The sequence below is a fragment of the Protopterus annectens genome, chromosome 10.part0 (assembly GCF_019279795.1).
Source record: "Protopterus annectens isolate FY-2018-M chromosome 10.part0, PAN1.0, whole genome shotgun sequence".
Classification (NCBI taxonomy): Eukaryota; Metazoa; Chordata; order Ceratodontiformes; family Protopteridae; genus Protopterus; species Protopterus annectens.
This window is the reverse complement of record NC_056744.1, coordinates 697,184,679-697,206,915: the sequence shown is the minus strand read 5'-3', so window position 1 is coordinate 697,206,915 and position 22,237 is coordinate 697,184,679.

Below are 22,237 nucleotides of genomic sequence, written 5' to 3'. Positions count from 1 at the left end.
ACAGCCGGGGACACCATCCGGTCCCATTGATACTGTGTTTTTAGCTTTAGAGAGAGCAACTTTCACCTGCGCATTTGAGATGTCTGGGAGGCTACACTCCGCTGGGATAGTTATCTCTCCTTTTGGGGGGGAGAGGGGGGTGAAGTTTGCACTGAACCTGTCTGCCAGTATGTTGGCAATGTCTGTGGGTTCAGTGATTTTTGTATCATTTTGGACTAATTCTGCGCATATCTGGGAGTTTCCACCCAGGTTTCTAACATATCCTATCAATTCTAGAATGAGATGAATGCCTATGTGAACAGAAAGTAAAAAATATTGAATCTGAATCTGCTAATTCAGTAATATCTTGTATGCATACTGTATTTGTAAATTTTAAGAGTGTTTTTGATGTGGGAGATTTTCTTCTTTTCACTTTTGAGTCTGTATCTTTATCATCTGTTAAGCAGTTGAAATCTCTTGCTAATATTAAACTGCCATTTGTTAAATGTATTATATCTTCAAAGTGATGGTTAACTGCTGTCCTAACTCTAACTCCTGGAATCAAATTCAAATTGACTAGTGTGTAGATTTTTCTATTTATTTTGATGGATATTAGGCAAAACATACCAGATGAATCTTGATAAGTATTAATTATTCTAGGAGAAGTTGTTGTATTATGGACTAAAATAGCTACTCCTCTCCTTTTCTGTTTAAATTGGGAACTTATTAAGTCTGTGTAATTATTAATATTTAAACTGTTTATATCTTTGCCTAAGAGGTGTTTTTCTTGTAGAAATACTATTTGAGGTTTATGTAGATTTATGTATTTGATTAAGCTTCTCATTTTATTACTGATGTTCAGACCATTAACATTTATAAACACTTCATATTTTTAATCTATGTTTAAAGTTGTATAATAGAGTATGTATATAATGTTGACTATTGAGTCTGAATTAGGAAAATGGTTCAAATATTTTCTGATATAAAATTTCTGCACATTTCTGATAGGCACCAAATTACTCATAATTAATAAACTTATACACTTGAAATTTCTAACATAAAAACCCATTATTCACTACCATGAGGTGATACACCTCTTTGCCTGACGAGTAAAACTACTCAAGCAAAATATCTTACCCTGCCCAAAATCTGTAGATCAAATGCTCTTTACCTCATAAATTATATAAACTTTTATATGTTTTGATCAACATTTTTTATATTTTTTTATATTCCTCATGTATTGATTTATTTCTGAATCAATTAACTATTCAATTAATTATTTTAATTAGAAAATATCTGGTAGGTGTCTTTTAAGCTTTTATACTTCTTAAAATGTATTATTACAATAATATATTCAAACTTTGTAAGTGGTTTATGTAATTTAACTGACATCTTATCTTAAAATACTATAAAACAGGTTTGTACTTTTGTGTTTTGTCATTGGAGCTAAATCATTGGTAATATAAAAAGAATACTGACACAATAATTGCAAAATTCAAAAAATAAAAAAATAAAACAAGGAGCCACGCTATGTTGTGAACACCAACGTTTACTGATGTTACCTCCTGGTACCTCAGCTTACGCCTTCAAGGGATAATTAAAGATCATGATCACAACTTATTTATAAAAAAATCATCCAATTAATGTCAATACATCATTAAATTCTTTAAAATGCCAGTGCAATAGTGTAAACATAATACCAACAGTTTAAACATACCAACCGTTTAAACTTACAAACCACCAAATGTCCCCCCAAGAAACTAAACAACAATATTTAATTCTGAATTTAAACTGCCAGGATGCAATGTATCATAATTAAAAATAAATCTAGATTCCATAGGCAGTAATTGTGAGACTTTGCATCGTTTTTAAATGCATTCCATGTTTGTACAGTCAGGATCCACTGCATTGATAAAATGGCTACATAAAAGTAAGGAAGTGGGTAGGAAGGCAAAACTATAGCATACAATTGCATAATGACCCTGTTTAGGTATAAATCCACCTAAAAGGAACCAGTTAGTACCACTGATTACTATAAAGCAAATACAAACATAGGCCTTGGCAGCACTATCATTTGTCATGCTGTGTTTAGACAGCACTTGAAATCTTGTTCATCTTTTATTGAAGTCTTGGATAGTCAGTGCTTTAATGTAAACAGTGGAGGTTTACTTATGATTCTGTTTCATAAGCGTAATGCAAATTTTGTGGTCAGGTAAAGAAAACATCATTTTTGGACTCATTTTTCTCCTTACTTTGAGCTTGTGTGACCTCAAAGTTAATAAATATAGAGGTCTGGGAGAGTATAAAATAATACTGATGGGGATATTATCTGACATGAGCAGTGTTGTGAATCATAACAGCATGTGTCTATTTGTATGTAGTTGCATTTCTGTATTACAATATTTTGAGTCATTATTATTTAATTTAATCCTTAATAGCAAAAAATGTGATCGGAATAATAACTAGTTGCCCAGGTCTATCTGTTGTTGGGAATACCTGTCTTGAAGATTCCAAGATTACCTGCAATCATTCTTTTTACAACTCCAGACTTTACATATTAAACCTTTTAACTCCTTCCTCTTCATCTCCTTCTTACTGTTCCAAGTATATGTCTTATGTATACCCCCCTTTTTAGTATCAAATAGTAAGTCTGTCCTCTCCTAGTTGTCCCCCTTCAGATACTTCCGTGTTCCTTTTCTTTTTCTACACACACCTGCCTCACTTTAAAGGAAAAGTGGTGTCACATCACCCTAGAATCTTTTTTCAACAATTCTGCTAATCTTTCTGAGGTGAAGGCCATCCTCCGTATAAAGATTGTCTAGTCCATGCTTACCCCAGTTACCAACATGCCTGCATCCATCCTTTCCTGCCCAGTATTGCAGTATAACAGGATTCATTCCTTATTTGTTGTACTGCAAAGAGACAGCGGTAGGACCTTCCAGACAGCTACTGGCACCTTAGCTACTGGTAACCTTCCCACGTTACATCCCAGCAGGTCATGAGGCCTGATGCTACTCTTCGGTATTAGTTTTGCTACCTCTTCTAGTGCCTTGCACAGAGTGACTCCTGGCATTTCCCTGGGACTAAACCTGCTCTGGTTCTCCACCCCACTGGTAATAAAACTGTCAGAACTTGGCCTACACCATAATGCAACGCATCCAGTCCTGATTAACCCCTTACCCACCAGTGCTCAGTCTCCTATTGTCATGCCTTCTTCATCCCTCTTGGCTAGTTACTGATGCATCCAGTTCCATTCCTCTTGCTGTGATTCATTCCACCATTCTCCACAACTTATCTCCCCCTTGTTAGCCTGTCTTAACTTCTTTAATGGATACTGTATTCCTGCCTCAGGCTGTGATGAGGTCAGTGCCTCTTTTCTATGAGTAACTTCCTTCTCCTCTGTAATAACTTCCTCCTTCTAAGTCCCTGCATCATTTCTATCTCTTAACCTTAGTATCGGTTATTAAGTCTGTCCTCTCCTCTCCAAGTTATTCTCTGTCAGATACTTCCTTGTTCCTTTTCTATTTCTCTCTGCACCTATCTCACTTTAAAAGCAAAGTGGGGTCCACATGCCCTTAGAACCTTTATTTTAACAATTCTTCCCTTGTCTATCTGAGGTGGAGGCTATCCTTGGTATAATGTTCCTAGTTCTCATGCCATCTACTATCCATGCCCCTTACAGATTTCCTCTTCTTTCTATTCTTCTTCACAGTACCTATAGTTCTGGATTCTACTAATCTTATCTTAAGAGGACCTCCAACAGTAGTCTCCACTGCTTGACTCTGCTAAGCATATGCCTATGTTCCTTCTTTCTGTGCTGCCCCAGCAACTATCATTGTCGCCCATAAAAATGCCTTGCATTTCTGAGCATCTCTTTGTATGTCACAAGCCCATTCTATTCTGAACAGTTTTTTAACAATATTAGCAATCAACACATGGAATGCCCACCTGTTCTGATTCCCTTCTATCAGTCTGTGTTGCCTGTATCCTAGGTTATTAAATTATCTCACCAGCATTAAAAGATGCTGATAAAAAGTAGATCTTTTGGGATCTGGGGAAGGGTTCCCACTTAGCCTTTCACCTCTCTATACTCTGCCTGTCTGTGGTTAAGAAACACTACATTATCCCTCTATGTCCTGTCTATGACCAGCAGAAGAACAATATTTTTTGTTACTTTTAACTTTTTGAATTCTAGCATCAGTGTACAACAACGGGGACATTCACAGCTGTGGACAGTGAAGACATATCAAACTCCTGTCACATTGCTTGAAATTACTGGAGAGGGTGACTGATAAACATATACGGACAGCAGTAGAAAATAAGATTGGAGACAAGCAGCTCAGCTACAGATCAGAATGCACCACAACTAACACAATGTTTGCAGTGAGACAGATAGTTGAGAAGAAGCTAGGGATGAGGAAGGCGCCCAACTGGGCATTTTTAGAAAATGAGAAAGCATATCACAAGGTTCCAAGAAAGCTGATTGGAGCAGCCCTGTGATGGGTCAAAAGCCCAGAAACATTGGTATAATTAGTGCAGGTTATGTACCCAGGCCCAATGGCATGGGTGTGAACAGTGTTCAGACTCATAAAGGAATTCATTGTGGGAGTGGGTGTGCATCAGGTTCAGCAGTGAGTCTACTACTATTCATAGTGGTGATGGACCGCATTAGCAAACAAGTTAGAAGGGACAGATTAACAAAGCTGCTGTATGCAGATGATGTGGAATTACAAGAAGAACAAGAACTTCAGCAAATAATAAGGGAATGGGATGCAAAGCTGAAATGTGTGTGATGAACCTGAGTACAGACAGGGCAGTTGTTATGTCAGCAAATCAAAGTAATCAGAAGAAGCTTAAAATTGTGAAGGCAGGAAAATACCCGACCAAGTTAACAGTTTCAATTATCTGGAGGTCAAAGCTAGAATTAGACAGGCTGCAGTCAACTGGTACAAACTGTCAGGGGTAGTGTATGATAGAAAAATGCTAAAGAAGTGACCAGTACCACTATATGGTACAGAAACCTGGGCACTGAAGACAGAGCAATTAATGAAGATAGAGATAATGAAGAGGAGGTGCCCAAGTCAGGTGGTAGGATGCACATTTTGGGACAAATCAAGCACACATCACAAGCGATGCCAAAGTGCGTCCAATTGCAGAGAAGGTCAAAGAGAAGAGATTACAGTGGTTTGGGCACATGTGTTGGAAAGAGGAAGATAATCCAGTGAAGAAGATTTGGTGGAAACAGCAGGAAGGCAAAAGGAAATGAGGGCATTCAGAAGAGAGATGGATGGAATGTGTATGAGCTGTCCTGAGGCAGTCAGGCATGACCATCGAGGAAGGTAGGAGCATGTCGCTGAATTTAGAAAGAATGCATGTAGAAAGTGGGAAAAGATGAGAGATGGTGATAGTAATGATTATGATTCTAAGATGTTGAGACCACATCTGAAATACTTCATACTGTATGCACTTCTGGAAACCCGACATGGCAAAAATGCAACTGGAAAGCATTCAGAGGAGGGCAATGACTGTCATTGGGCCGATGGTGAGAATGGAGTAAGAGCAGCATCTGGAAATGAAGAATCTGTTCATTTGACATTAGGAGAAAGAAAGACAGAGGACATGATATGGTTCTACAAAATGATATGTAGAAAAGTATAAAAGATACAACTGAGGCACACTGATGGGGGACATCATTAGATGTAGTGAGAGGGTTCCCTTTTAAACCTGGATCTGAGAAAAGTATTTTCCCTGTGAGAGCTTTGAATCCTTGGAATAGGCTACCTGAGTTGATGGTGGGATGCAAATGTCCAGGAGACTTTAACAGTGCAAGGGACAGCTTGAAGAAACTGAGGAGCCAAGGTGAGTGTAAACAAATTACATACATTACAGACAGACTAATGAAGAGACTACATAAACTATACCACTCTTCCATTTAATTATATAATGCGGTGCAAAGTGGAATTCTGACAGCATGGCATAGGTAAATGACTCTACAGTAAGTCCACAAGTGCAGTTAAGAAACAGAAATATAAAGAAGAAAGCTTTTGATACACACTACTGTTTTTAACAAGTGTGCAAAAAAGAAAGTCTGGTTACATCAGGAGACTTGTCTGCCTCTGTACCTCCAAATGTGTTACCCTTAAAAGTAAAAGACACTTCCTTATATCCACAATTCCATGATCTTGTTGTTAACATTTGCTATTTTAATGTAAATAGGAGTTAGTTAAATATAATTGACTACTCCCATTTTGATAATATCTATGATAATCAGACCAATGTGTCCCACTTAAAAAAGAATGCAGATGAGAAAAATAAGAAACTGCAATGAATACACAATTCATGTGATTCACAGACAGTATTAAAGGAAATATATGTGTGTAATGTGTGTAAGGTGCTAAAATAGTGAATACTATTTATAATTTGTCATAATAAATCAAAGATTCTATTTTACTGTAAAACTACCAGAGAGCCATGACATTATAACTAGCAAGCAGCTATCAAAAGGAAAAAGTCAGTTCAACTACTGCAGTGGAAGCTGAAAAAAGTTGTGTTTGTGTGAATTCCCTTCAATAAAAACAAATAACACCAAGATGAAGCACATACAAAAAATAAAACATTACTGAAAAGCAATTTCTTGCCAGGCTATCCTTACAGAAAAATTTACAACCTAGGTGAATACCTTCAATATTAGCTTGAACCCAAAAACAAAAAGTGTTAAGTCTCCTCAATCCCCCCCCACCCTAGCTCAATAACAACCATTAAATAACTGTGCGGAGATGTGTAAGAGCTACTAAAATAGTTCAAATAAATGCTGAGCATTAAAGAGTAAAACGGTGGTAAACATGGTATGGAGGAGGAAAGTGGACACAATAGTGGAGTAAGAGACAGAGAAAGAAAGAAAAAAGAAAGAAAGAAAGACAGGACTGTTTTAGATGAACATCACACTAAAAATAAACGTGAATGAAATCCAATCTGAAAGGATTCATTTATTCACCTTACATCCTCTCTGGTCTCTTCAAAGGCCAAGTCAATACTTTTGTAGCTAGAACACAGTGTAACTAAACACTATAACAGTGTTGGCTGGAATTCGCAAACTCCATATACCTTGTGCAAGTCTCTCACTCTACTGAAAGATTCACATCCTTGGTGAGACAAGGGTGCACATTTAATTACCATGTACTTTGAGTAAATGAAACTCTCTTACAAATGTACAGTAGGTTTATAGACTAGAGAGTTTTTGGAAAAAAATTGATCAACTATTTGTAAAAAACTGGCATGAAAAATAGCATACAACTTAGCCAGGCACCACTTGATGACATCCCCTCACACACACACACACACACACACACACACACACACACACACACACACACACATACACACACACACACACACACACACACACACACACACAGAAGTACATGGTGTCTATGCAATCCCCCCATTGTCAGAGCAATCAATGTCCATTGGCCCTAAATATACTTGGCTCACCCTCACACAACCTAGCAGCCTGCAGTGTACCTTCAGCAGGTGTTAAAACAGCAGAATCTCATCTCTATCAGATGACAATGTATACAGTCCCTTCTATTGTACTATCAGTGATTGGTCTTTCTGTTTTCTCCTCACATGTGCCATGACAGTCTGAAATCACACCCACTCATCCTGGGGTCTGAACGGAGAGATGATAAATCAGCAAGCAAAGTAGAATAATATTGCTGTAATTGAATTAATCCTCAAGTCTTGGCAAGTATCATCATGAAGTGGACCCTGTTTTTCACAAATTCTCACCAAGAAGACACTCATATATACACTGTATTTTATATAGCATATATCATGGACAGAAGTAGGTTAAAAATAAAAAAAGATATCTGGGTGCACAGGATAAAAAAGTGCCCAGTCCTGGTAGGTTCATTGGTGCTAGGAATGGAAAAATGACAGTGTAGAATCTTGAAGACATAAAAAAAAAATCCTACAGTCGTTCTAGTCTTGGACCAGGGAGGATGGAAAGTAGTAGTCCACAAAAATCGCAAAAACTAATAGGCCAGAAAGAAGCCATAAAGATGATAGAGTAGACTATTGAGGATAAGAAAGAAATGATGCATTGTTACTATTATGCAAGAAGCCCAGAATTTCTGGACAGAATATGTATAAAAAGATTAAGAGAACAATTAGAGGAAAGAAAAATACTTGCACAAGAAAAATGTGTCAAAGGCTTCAAATGCAAATTTGTGTTTGTTAATACAACATATTTATGAAAAACATTTTATAGATCAAGAAACTTTGGGCCATTTGGCAAAAGATGCAACCGAGAAAGTGCAACAATGTAAAGAACAAAATCTAGAGATTTTTGAAAGGTGTAAAAAATAAAAATGGACATGAGAAAGAAAGAAAGAGAGATTAATATGGTGCAATATTTATGCAAATGAGAAAGCCAAATGAATCAATACAAAAAAGCAGCCCCAAAGATGTTTGAAGAGAAATACAGGCAAAGGCATCCAGATATGGAAAATTTCACAATGCAAAAAATAACTTCACAAAGAGGGAACATAGAAAAGAAGATTAGTAAAGTAGAAGTTAAAAAATAGAAGCTGAAGTTATGGAATACCTATAAAGTTAAGGATTTAATGTAAAAAGTTTGACTTCGGTTATATTACAGCATGATGGAACAACAAGTCCCCAAAGTAAGGAGAAACAGGAGAAGAAGAAGACATCTGAAGAAGAAATATGGACATATCAAAGAAAACGATATTTAATATGGTGCAATATTTAAGCAAAGGGAAAACAAAACTAATCAATCGAAAAATAGAAATGTTAAAGATGAGAAATACAGGCAAAGGCATCTAGATATAGAACATTTTGCAACAGATTAAAAAATAAAAAAACCAAAGGGAAAAAGTGGAAAAGAGGATTAGTAATGAAGAAGTTAAAGAAATAGAAACTGAGGTTATGGATTACCTGCGAAGTGAAGGATTTAGTATAGAAAATCTAACTCTGGGGGGCGTGGCCAAGGATGAACACAGGATAGCAGCAGATTTCTTCAGCTCCACCAATTTCACTGCACTGACAGGAAATAATTACTTTAAAAATTAATTTATGAAGTAATTTTCTTTCTAAATACATTTGGTATATCTATTTCTTCAATAATATCTAAAAAAGAAAGAAAATTTTAATAATATTCCTGTCAGAAATCACCTTGGAAATTTCTCTATCAGCTTTTCTGTTTGAAATGAGTTCCAGTAAGACAAATTCTCAAGATTCCAGCATCAAGAAAGAACTTCAGTCTCTGATATCTACAATCCAGCAACTTACTGCCAAGATGGATAAACTGGATACTAAAATAGATACCTTCATAGAAAAAACTACAAAACAAATAGACTTGTTACATATAGACTTGCAACAACAGAAGACTCAGATTACAGGCATAGAAGAGACTGTAAATGACATGGAAAATAGAATCCAAGAAGAGGAAATCAACATTGAGTTTTTGCTGAAACAAAATACACATCTACAAACAAAGCTTGATGACCTGGAAAATAGATCTAGGCACAATAACATTAGGATTTTTGGACTGCCAGAAAATATTGAAGGTAACAATATTACTTCTTGTTTAAATACATGGCTCCCTAAAACTTTAGACTTGCCAGAAGCATTTTCTTTTGGTATCGAAAGAGCCCATAGATCTATAGCTAATACTAACTCTAACAAAAAGTATCCTAGATCAGTTATAGTTAGATTTCTTTCATCTTTTGATAAAGAGATGGTACTTAAATCTGCTTGGGCTAAAGCACCTGTTAAAATTAATGAGGCAACTGTGCGTTTTGACAATGACTATTCTTCCTTGGTAATAACTAAAAGAAAAGTTTTCCTGCCATTAATAAGGGAGCTTAAGAAAGCACAGTTTAAAACATACCTTCTGTTTCCTGCCAAGCTAAAAATCTTCCTTCGTGATGGTCCTAAAATTTTTGAAGACTTAGACTCTGCATTGCCGTTTATCAAAAAAAAAAAATAAGATTTTGGATAAAATAGAGGAAATGGAATGGGCTAGTCCTTCATTAAAGAGGTTGGCAACAGAAGCTTCATGGAAGACTACAGAGAAGAAAAAGAGACTAAAAAACAAATGACTTGTTCTATGTTTTTTCTTTTTTTTTCTCTTTTCTTCACTATTAATCTTTTTAAATACAGTTACTGCATTTTCAGAAAGCCACAAATATTCTGAAAAAGATTTAATCAAAGTTATTTTCTGTGTACAAAGAACTGTTTTTGTTTCATAATCAGTCAAAATATCTGAGGAACTAATAACAAGCTATCATTCAATATGTTTCTCTTTCTGACAAAGAGAACCAAGGTTCGTAACTTGATACATTTTTTTCTTCTTTCTTTTATTTTAAATAATGACATTTTTAGATTATGCATTGAGTAAGGGGAGGGGGAGGGCAGGGAGAGAAGTGTAATGAAAATATGATAAATGGAATAATAATTTATTTATTCCTTGTAAAAAAGTATATATGCTGTTTAAATGCTATTGCTAATTATACTCCCTTGATTCTATTGCTTATACTAGTTTACAAATAATCTGTCATGCTTTAATTAATAATAATTAGAACTAATTAGTAGTAAATAATATGTTTCATATCCATCTTTATTAATATAAACAGCAAGTAATATTCCACTGTAGATACGTTTTATAGCTTCCTTTTTCATTTTTTTATCTTTTTTCTTACTCTCTTTTTATTTTCTACTCTTTTTTTTATGCTCTATCTCTCTATTTCCTTTCATATTAGTACATTCACATGCTTTTGATCATACTGATACAGTAAATAATAAGATTTGTATAAAAATTGAATAGGGGCATAAATAATTAGTTCTATTACATATTAATAACTGTGGGCTTGGTTTCACTTTCATAGAGGCTGTTATAACTTGTAAAATACTTCGCGAAGGTTTTGCTCTGTTTAGCTTCATTTATATTGCTAAATGAATGTCAGTCACTTGTTTTTACCAAAATTCCCGCCAGAATGTTAAGGGAGACAATTTGGGATGTGGGTTATCTCGTGAATAGTGTCCTCGAATTGTTTTAAAAGCTTCAACACTCAGAATTCACGCAGAGAAGCTGAATACAGTCAATTTGAACTTTGACCCCTGAATTCACACTGACACATCGCAGATTCAAGAAGAACACTCTACCAGGAAGTAGAACTGCTGCAAATGCGTCTCTGTGATGGAAAATGAACTCTATGCATTTAAATGTGTTATTTTTTATAACTACTTATTTATTTATGTTATAATTTATAAAATATGAAAGTTATAATGATTTTAAATGATTCAGTATCCCATAGTAAGCAAATGTGATATTTTAGAAGGCATAGAAAGTGAAACATTTATACATGTGTTTTTGAAAGTTTACTTGACAGCAACATATTAATGTATGTAAAAACCTATGATTTAAACATATACATTGCTATAATTCATTTGATATATCTGACTGACAAGTATAAATATCTTTATGACTCTATTTTAGAAGTTGTCATGTGACATATTTTAAAGCAGCAGTTCAGATATATAAAATACAGATGGCTTTCTACACAATAATGCAAGTATATCTGAGAATTTACATAGCTATGCAGTATGATTTATAACCATTTCTATAAATATAATATTTTATTTTACTGGCAATAATAAGTATAAGAAAAAAGCTTTGATGCAAGTAATTTAAAGTCTTTTGGAAGCTGTCAACTGCATTTCTATGACAGAAAATAGGTACATCTTAACATATGTAATGTCTGAACCATAATAGCCTAAGTTATTGATTTTAAATGAACATCAGAACTTATTTTTACAAACTTTGAATAAATTAATATGTAGATATGCCCTCTTTTTCTCTCTCTCTCTCTCTCTCTCTCTCCTCTTTTTCTTTTATCTCTCTCTCCTTGGTTCCTAATATCAAGTTTATTTGAATGCTATTTGATTATAAATGTATTATATTAAATAGATGTACATAGTAGTATGAATTGTTTTTAAAAGTTTCTATTTGTTTATATGATGCTGATTTATCAAACGTGTAGTTTTGCCTTACCAGATAATCTAATTGAAAGTTGTTAATTTAAGTTAATAATAACTAGTATTAAATTGATAAGGTGGCAGCTGAGGTACTGCTGCTTAGGGTAGGGGGTTAACTTGAGTAGTATGTGCTACTCTAAGTTGGAGTTTTTAACTCCAGGCTGGGTGCAAGGTTTAATCCTTACATTATCTTCTTTTGTTCACTGTTGTGTGTATATAGTTCTGACATCCACAATACATTTTGTAAGCTCATTGTCACTACAAACAAAATTGAATTTTATACAAAATCCCATAAGAGATTCAATAAATACAGCTATATTTAAAGGTACACCTAAAGGAGGAGGAGGTATAACATTATTTATTTTGTTAATTGTTATTTTGATTATAAGTTTTATATGTTTTAAAAATGCCAAATGACTTCTCTAAAAGGAATTTCTTTAAACATTAATGGACTGAATAACCCGTGTAAAAGGGCAAGCTTAATAAGATACATTAATTTACATAAGGCCAATTTAGTATTCCTTCAAGAAACACATCTCCTGAAAAAAGATATTGATAAATTAGCCACAAATAAATATACAGTATTGGTTAGTTCAGAGCACACTCAGAAAAAAAGAGGTGTGGCTATTTTATGGAATAAAAGTATGCCCATTCCTAAAACTATTAAGTCTTATCAGGATGATAAAGGAATGTTTTGTATGATTACAATACAAATTAATGGAAAGACTTATACATTAATCAATATTAAATTGGATACCAGGAATTAGTATTAATACAGTGAAATACCATCTTGATAAGATTATATAATTTTCTATAGGAGATATTATTTTGGCAGGTGACTTTAATTGTATCCTACATGAAAATGATACTACTACTACAGGAAAAAGGAAAATTACATCTAATGCAAAACATTTAAAGGATGTTGTTAATTCTTATCATTTAAATGATATTAATAATCAGATAGACTCAAAATCATTACCATACACCTTTTTTTCTAACAGATATAAAACTTATTCAAAAATAGATAAAGTCTTTATTTCTAACCAGATGGTTACAGAATTAATTAACTCTAAAATCATGTCATGTCCTATATCTGATCATAATTCAATTGTTTTTGAGTTCATGATAAAAAATACTTACAATGTTCAGATCAAAAGGATACCAGCATACTTAACTCAACTAAAAGACTATAAAGAATATATACTTTCAGAAGTACATTTTTTAGACATAAATAATACTCCTGAAGTTTCCATTGTTTATGTTTGGGATGCTTTGAAATCATATCTATATGGACAAAGTATCAGATGGTATAATAATAAAAGGAAATCTTGGGATAAGGAAATGTTAGATATTCAAAGTAAATTAGACTCTTATAATAATAAAGAAAATATTATAGACAAGAAAGTCATTGAAGAAATAAACAAACTAAATGAAAAATACAAAGAAATTTTAACCTATAAAGTTAAAATAACTTTAGAGAAATACAAGTTTTTGTCTTACTCAATAAGCCCCAAATACTTACATAGACTTAAAAACAAAACAAAAAGGTTGAATAAGCAAAATCATATTAAAGAAATTTTCTCTCCAAGGAAAAAGAAGAATGTTTCTAGTCTACCAGAAATATTAGATGCATTTAGAAATCACTTTCACAAAATTAATCATAATAACATTAACATGGAACCTAAAGATAAAATAAAGGAATTTATAACTACGCACATGAATAAAAAACTTAATAAACAACAGATTAAACTATTGGATAAAAGTATTTCATATACAGAGGTTGTTACACAAATAAACAAGCTTAAATCAAACAAAGCACCAGGTAATGATGGTATTATACCAGAGATATATAAAATTCTTTCTAAAAGTACATACACATTAATACATAAGGTTTTTATTTTGGCCCAAAATGAGCTAATAACCCCCCCATCTTGGCAATACACATTTATTTCGCCAATTGTAAAACCCAATAAAGACCCAACTAGATGTGCTTCATATCAACCCATTTCATTACTTAATGTTGATTATAAAATGTTTATGAGTATTTTTGCTGATAGATTGAAGACAATCATCCCAGGCATTATAGATATAGATCAGACAGGCTTCATTGTAAATAGAAACACTTTTGATAATATTAGGAGGACTCTAACATTAATTGATTTTGCAAATAGGAGAAAGAAAGATTTAACACTTATTAGTCTTGATATAAGTTCAACATTTGATTCAGTAAGTTGGGACTACTTGTTTACCTTACTGAAGTGCACAAACTTCTCAGATGCATTTGTAAATCTAATTGAGCATCTATACAAAGGAGCATTGGCTTACATTAAGATAGGAACATATGTCTCACAAAAAATACCCATTTTTAAAGGTACAAAACAAGGATGTCCACTCTCTCCATTATTATTCACTTTAATAATGGAGACTTGGGCTAATCTGATCAGAAATAGTACTGATATAGAGGGATTTGAAATAGATGAAAATACAACATCTAAAATTCAACTTTTTGCAGATGATGTTCTAATTACATCAGCAGGATCTAATTCTTCTATGCAGTCTCTATTTGATAAAATGATGAATTTTAAAAGTATTTCTGGTTTAATATTCAATGAAGAAAAACTAAAATACTACCTATATATACACGAAAAATGTTCTCATTAGTGATTTTAGTAAATATGTACCCAATTCAGGTCAGATAACTTATCTAGGTATAATATTAACTAAAGATATTAAATCTATTATACATAATAATTATAATACCTGTCTTCTTAATATACAAAATCTTTTCAATACCTGGAATAATATGTTTTTTACTATGGAAGAGAGACTTACAATTATTAAAATGATAATATTCCCCAAGAAATTATACTTAATACAATCAATAATACTCCCACCTACAAAAATAATTATCAAGAAATTGAATACACTAATGTTAAATTTTCTATGGTCACCTAATAGACCTATGATTGCATTAAGGAAACATACTAATAACTGGTCTCAAGGGGGTATTTCTTTTCCAGACTTTAACTTATATACTATCTCTTCCATTATAAAAGTTATTACTTTGTTAATAGATCAGTCATATGTTGCAAAATGGAAAGATTACTGGGAACTAATTAGTATTCACTTCATGAAAATCTCCTTAACACATAAAAATATGATTGTAAATAACTCTATGCTATGGTTACTAAAAGAATTTTGTACTTCACCTATTACACCAAAATATATAGTTAGTTATCCATTAAACATTATTATTAGTTATCGTAATTTTATATTCATGCATCCTAAATATAAGGAATGGAATTTTATTATATTCCTATAATGTATACAGGTATGCTTTTGTCATCCACTTCTGAAAGAACTCATTTAGCTACAGATAATGATCTAAAGTACTGGTATCAGTTGCTATCTGACAATAAAGTTAAAAATCTAGACTTCTTAAAACAAGAATTTGATCTGAGAGAAACTTGTTGGTTAGAAGTTCAGACCTTTAGACAACACCTCATTAATAAAATTGATTTAATGTCTATAACAGTTAAAGAATCTATTCCAACACTGATTGATTACTTGATATTAAATTTACAACATAAAGTTTCTGATAAAGGTAAGCTTTCATACATACATAAAATTATCAGAGAAGAAACTTTTTACAGTGTAGATACCTACTGGAATTATTTCACTTCCATTAATGGTGACTCACCAAATCAACAAGATAAACAATATATATTGGAATCTGCCTATAAAACTACTTCTTCCATTGTCTGGAGACTTTTACATGGAAATTTTTACATAGATCCTTTTATACACCTTTGATGATGAATAAAATAAATAATAAAGATAATCTATGTAAAAGATGTAATGTAGAAATTAATGCTGACTGGGCTCATATGTTTTATGACTGTATAAAATTGAAAGAATATTGGAAGTCAATCAATGATTTTTGCAGGCTCTTTTACAGATAATTTCATTATTTCTAAATCTCTTATATTATTCAACACTCCTGTACCTCAAAGTGTTAAAAAGGTTAAGCTTCCCTTGTTATGGTCTATTCTAGCAGTGGCTAGAAAAATAATAACTAGAAATTGGATTTCAGATACACCTCCTTCGTTCAATGAATTTAAAAATGTTATGACTATAGTGTGCCATATGGAATTGATGACAATAAAATCAAGAACTACTAGAAAAACATCTTATTATAATATATGGGATACTTTACAAAACTTGTTAAAAAAAATCTTAACTTCAATAGGATGGTATTTTAGTTTAATTAATTGATTTGATTGTAGTGGATGTCTTTGTAAATACTTTGGTTATTTTATTGATTGTTATAATCATATCTATTTTAATTACTTGTATAAAATTGTTATGATATTTCTCTTGTATGTTAAAAACAATAAACTTGTTTAAAAAAAAAGAAAATCTAACTCTGATAACACCACAGCAGGCTAGATTAATGGATTCCCAAATTAAGGAGAAAGCAGTGGAGCAGGAAACATTTGATCAGTTGCCATACAAAGATACTTTGGAGCCTTCCACAGGAAACCAGTACAAAAGTTCAGATTGAAATGCACAGCAAGGGAAGGAGCAGGAAACTATGGCAACTCTATCACAGTCAATGTTGTGGAGTTATAGGTCACTGAACTCCCATATGAAAGAGCAATGGATGACACAGGATGAAACTGAAGAGAATAAGGCAGAGGAAGATCCTCTGGAGCCTTCTGTAGAATGCCTACAGGAAATGGAAAGCAAAGAATGTGCCATTAGTTTAGAAGAAAAAGATCTAAGAGAAGAGTTGCTTGACTTAATAGAGATGGACATATATATTAAGATCAATGAAAGAAATAAACTGAAGAAAGTCAGTAAAACCCAAAAAGTTAGATATTTGATAAAACAAACACAGTAATTAGGACTGTACATATTAAGTCATACAATATAACAGAAGTAAATATGATATATTACTGTACAGCTAAATTAATAACAGATAAAGTCTTAATGCAAAAACACAGGACAGGAAAGGAAAGGAAGGGGAGAAACCAAATGCCATCGTGGAAGTATCGAATAGAGAAAACTATAAAGCAATTAATGCAAGAAGTGCCACTGTTAGAAGAGTATAGGAAAGGGAACAGATCAACAAAATACTCAGAATGATGTACGTGATAAAAGTAATGCACAGTATCAGAACAGATCGGGATTTATTGTGCACTATTGCAAATAATAAACTAAACAAAAGTCAGCACAGGCATAAAAACTTAGAAGATATGCAGATATATATATATATATATATATATATATATATATATATATATATATATATATATATATATATATATAAAGGAAAAGTACAAAATAAGCAATTTATTGATGACCCAAAAAAGTTTTATAGAGAATTGGAAAACAAGGCAAAAGGAATAGAAACAACACCAAAAAAGAATAAATTGATACATTCTGGAGAAATATCTATGAAAATCCTGTGGAACATAAAGATGCTGAATGGACAGAAAAGAAAAAGAAAGAATAATACGTTCAAATGTACAAGATATAAATTGGATGAAGTAACAGCCAGAGAAAATGAAACAAAATAAAAAAAAAACTCCTAATTGGAAAGCCCAGGTCTAGGTGCAGTACCTAATGTCTACCTAAAAGTATTAACATCTTTACATGATTAGCAATGAGTAAGAACTATTTATATGCACATCCCAAGCAGACACCAACCTGGCTATCAACAGGAAAAACAATACTCCTACTTAAGAGTGTACCTGCAAGCTATGCGAAAAACTATACACCAATATCTTGCCTTCCAACAATATATAAACTATACACTGGATTTGATGCTGATAGAGTTTATAGTGATTTAGAATAAAATTCATTTGTGGCAGTAGAACAAAAAGGTATCAAAAGAAAGTTGTAGAACAAAGGATCATTTGCTGTTAAAGAAAGTCATAACAGAGAACTGTAAAAAGGGGAAGAATTTAAGTATGGCATGGGTAGCCTACAAAAAAACATTTGATAGTATCCCACATTCATGGATAAAAGAGTATGTAAAAATGTATAAGATACACCCTACACTGATCAATTACATTACAGAGACCATGAAACAATGGCAAACCACTTTGTAGTTCAACCATGTTAAAGACCAGTTATTATTCCAGGGATAAAAATCCAAAGGGGGGATATTCCAGGGTGACTGTCACTGCTGCTCTTTTGTCTTGCCCTTAACCCATTAAGCTGTTTACTTAACAGATTAGGTCATGACTACAAATTGGGTCCCAGAAAATAACAAAGTGTAAAGACTTTTCATCTTCTTTTTGAGGATGATTTAAAACTGTATAGCTCATCAGATGAGGAACTGAAAGCACAACTGCAAGAGGTCAAAACTTTTTCAGGTGATATTGGAATGTCATTCGGACTTGATAATTGTGCAAAAGCAACCTTTAAACCAGGAAAGCTGCAGCAGCAGGAAACATCCCTTTGGGACAAGAATGTGATATAAAAGGACTTGAGCAAGAGGGAGTGTCGAGATATTTGAAAATTGATGAAGGATCAACAATAAAACATGAACAAATTTAATAAAATAGTAAGAAATATTTTAGAAAACTAAAATTAATAATGAAAACAGAGCTGACATCTAGGAACAAAGTCCAAGCTATAAACCAATTTGCTCTTCCTGTCATAACTTAGAATTTTGGTGTGAATAACTGACCCCAAAAGATGTTGGATCGGTTGGAGAGGAAAACAAGAAGGATGCTTCATGCTTATCAAATGATTTATAAAAATCAGTGTATACCAACACTATATATTCCCTGTTCTGAAGGAGGTATGGGTCTCCTTGAAATTGATTACATTCCCAGATCTGCAATCATAGGACTGCATACATATCTATTGACCTCATAAGACACAAATATAGTGAAAGTTTTAAAACATGATGACTTTTCTGCTTAGTTTAGCAGAAGCATATTGATGTCAAGTGGGAATGGAAATCAAGCCAGAAATAGATCAAAACCGGGCAGCAACTGAATGTGCCTAAAAGCAAAATAAAGAATATTAGCTGAAGGATCAGATAAGAAGTCAAAAAATGTGGAAAATGCATAAATAAAGTTGCAAGTATAGAAAACTCTTGAAGCAACCTCATTTTGATCAAGATCGAATGGAGGAATTGTTAAGGAAAGGTGAATTTAAACCAAAAGATGAAAGGTTAATATTGGCATCCCAAGATAGTGGACTACATGCACATTCATTTATAAAGTCAATTACACACGTGGCAAAAAGAGACAAATGTAGGTTTTGTAAAACAGAATTGGAAACAGTTGCACATCCTGTTGCTGGCTGTGATATACTAATGGCAAAGGATTGTATACTGAAAGATATAATAGTGTGGCAAGAGTGTTGCATTGGTGATTGTGCAAACATTATAATACTGAAGTAGCTGAAAAACAGTGGAAACATGAACCACAAAGCATTATAGAAAATTATGAAGTTTATATCACATGGGATCACCTATTACCAACAATTCAAAAAATAGATATGAGAAAACCACATATAGTAGTCCATGAAAAGAAGACAAAAGTAAAATTGATCCACCCAGTGATTACATGTCTTATATACAGAGATACACAAATTCATAAAATACCAAGATTTGCAGGCAGAAATGAGGGCAATGTGGAAGAAGGATCCCTAGACAGTTCCAATAGTAGTAGGAGCAATGGGTCTTCTAAAAAAGAATTTACAGTTGTACTATAATTATGTTAATGATACATAATTATAGTACAACTGTAAATTATTTAGAAGACCCATTGCTCCTACTACTATTGGAACTGTCTAGGGATCCTTCTTCCACATTGCCCTCATTTCTGCCTGCAAATCTTGGTATTTTGGTGGTGCTGCGGTAGCGTTGTCACCTCACAGTAAGACATTGTTCTGTTCGATTCTCAGCTAGAGTGTCTTCTGTGTGGAGACATGCATGAATGGGCGTACCTTCATTGAAGGTTGTGCGTCAGGGCCAGCAACTCGGCACATAAAAATCTACTGTCAATCATTAGCGGACTGGAGTTCCACTGTGGCGACCCCTAACCGGGAAAAGCTGAAAGACCCAACAACAACAACTATAATTATGTTAACGATACATGTAACTCCATATGAATTGCAGAAGGAGTCATTACTGGGCACATTGTGGTTGCTGTGAAGAGCACTCCTGGCTAACATGAAAGATTGAAACTATATACATTTTATGAACTTTATTCATACTTTGACTTGGGATTGGGGTCCATTCCAGTCATGGTATTAGAAACCCAAAAGACACAGAGAAATTAAAACAGGAAAAAACATATAGATTATCCCACCCATTCTACTGCTTCTGCCATTTCCAACTGCCAATTCAGTGTTGTTGCAGTCACTGGAAGGACAAGTACTCATCGCAAAAAATTTTTGCATCTCCACCATGTCCTGGAGTAGCTTAACTTGAGTATCACAGAACCGTTGGATAAAACTAAATGCTTTAAATATAGATCCTTATGCAGTAAGACTGTAGGTACACTGTCTTAAAGACCAAACCCACGTAGTTCATGTGACAGGTGCCTTATCTGAAAGTATGAAGGTAACCAGCACAGTCCCCCAGGCCTCTGTACTGGGACCCTCTCTTTTTGGTATTTGCTTCCATTATCTCCAAACTATTATTGTCAAGAACTCTGACACCTCCCTCTTCTCTTCAGAAAGAACATACCATATTTATTACCTGGTTTCTGTAACTGGGCTCAAATTAAATGTAAAAAAATATTATTTTGTTTGACAAACAACTCCCATCCTGAACATGTTGTCTAGACAGTAGTCCATTACTTTATGAAAAAGTTGACAGATATTTAGGTACCTTGATAGTTTTGTCTCCTTTGGTTATCATATGGCAGCTGTAGTCAGCAAATCCTTCCTGCTTAGCATGACTAATAGCCAAGAGTTTACCATCCTGCTCTAAAAATCTTATAGTTCTGTTATATTCAGCACTAATTATGTGAATTACACAATACATTTCCTCTTTGAGATGTACCTTACGCAATATATCAAACATCTATAGAAGCTCCAAAGGTTACTAATTAAGAAGATTTCAGGCTTAAAGATCCTGAGCTACCAAGAGGGCTTGGAAGAGCTTTATCCCTTTTTTTTTGTATCTTATGGACTCTTGAGACTTTATTTGTGGGTTGCGTACTGCACCAGCAGAGAATCTGTTACCTTCCTTTATTCCAAAATCCAGTTATACTTTTGCACTTGAAACTCAGAACTTCCATTAACTTGTCCGTAGTTTCCTTATGGCTTTAACTACTGTCACTCTTGCATGTCTCATACAGAAACTCAAGGAGGCTATCATGCCCAGAAGGTGTTGTGGCCCTTGTTGCTGTTTCCATAACTAAAGCTTTTCATGAAGAAGGTCATTAGACTTGTATCCAGCCTCCAACCTGGAAGAGCAGTGGATCATGCTTTTTTTTGTCTGAATCTAAATCTCTGATAAGGGCAGTATAGACTGAAATGTTACTAATTCAGAAATTAAATGCACTTATATAATAGTTCCTAAAAAGTGACAGAAAGAAATTAAAAATAAAAGGCAAAGGGTACACTATTCCTTAATAAGGTTAGATGGCATAATAAATAAATAAGTGAGAATACACATACCCATATACTCTTTTAATGTCTGTAACTTAACAATTGTTAGTAGCCCTACAAGCATACATAGCATATATGCCAACTAGCATACTCAGTAATCAAGATCTGTGCCATTGCATTTTTTATGTTATGTATGAATGTATGTATGTATGTATATATGTATGTATTTATTTATATTAGGAGGTATGTAATATTGTAGAACTGTATATATCCACAAACTCTACAAACAATGTAAACTATGAGCAGAAAACATACTAAAATACAAACATAAACTGAAGGCCACAATGAAACAATAATAAGCAACTCTGGAGATATGGATTGTGCAATATGTACCCACGTGTTTTAATCAGAGCACTGAAGCTTCACTTTGTGGACAACTACTGCACTCACACATAAATACAATGTAACTCATACCGCAGAGTTGATTATTTCTTAAATATATTTAAGTACAAAGCAGTTTTAAAGGTAAGATTGGTAACTCATAAAATGTGACAACAGAGATGTGTGCTCACATATAGTAGAATTATAATGTTTGCCATGTTACAAGTCTGACAGA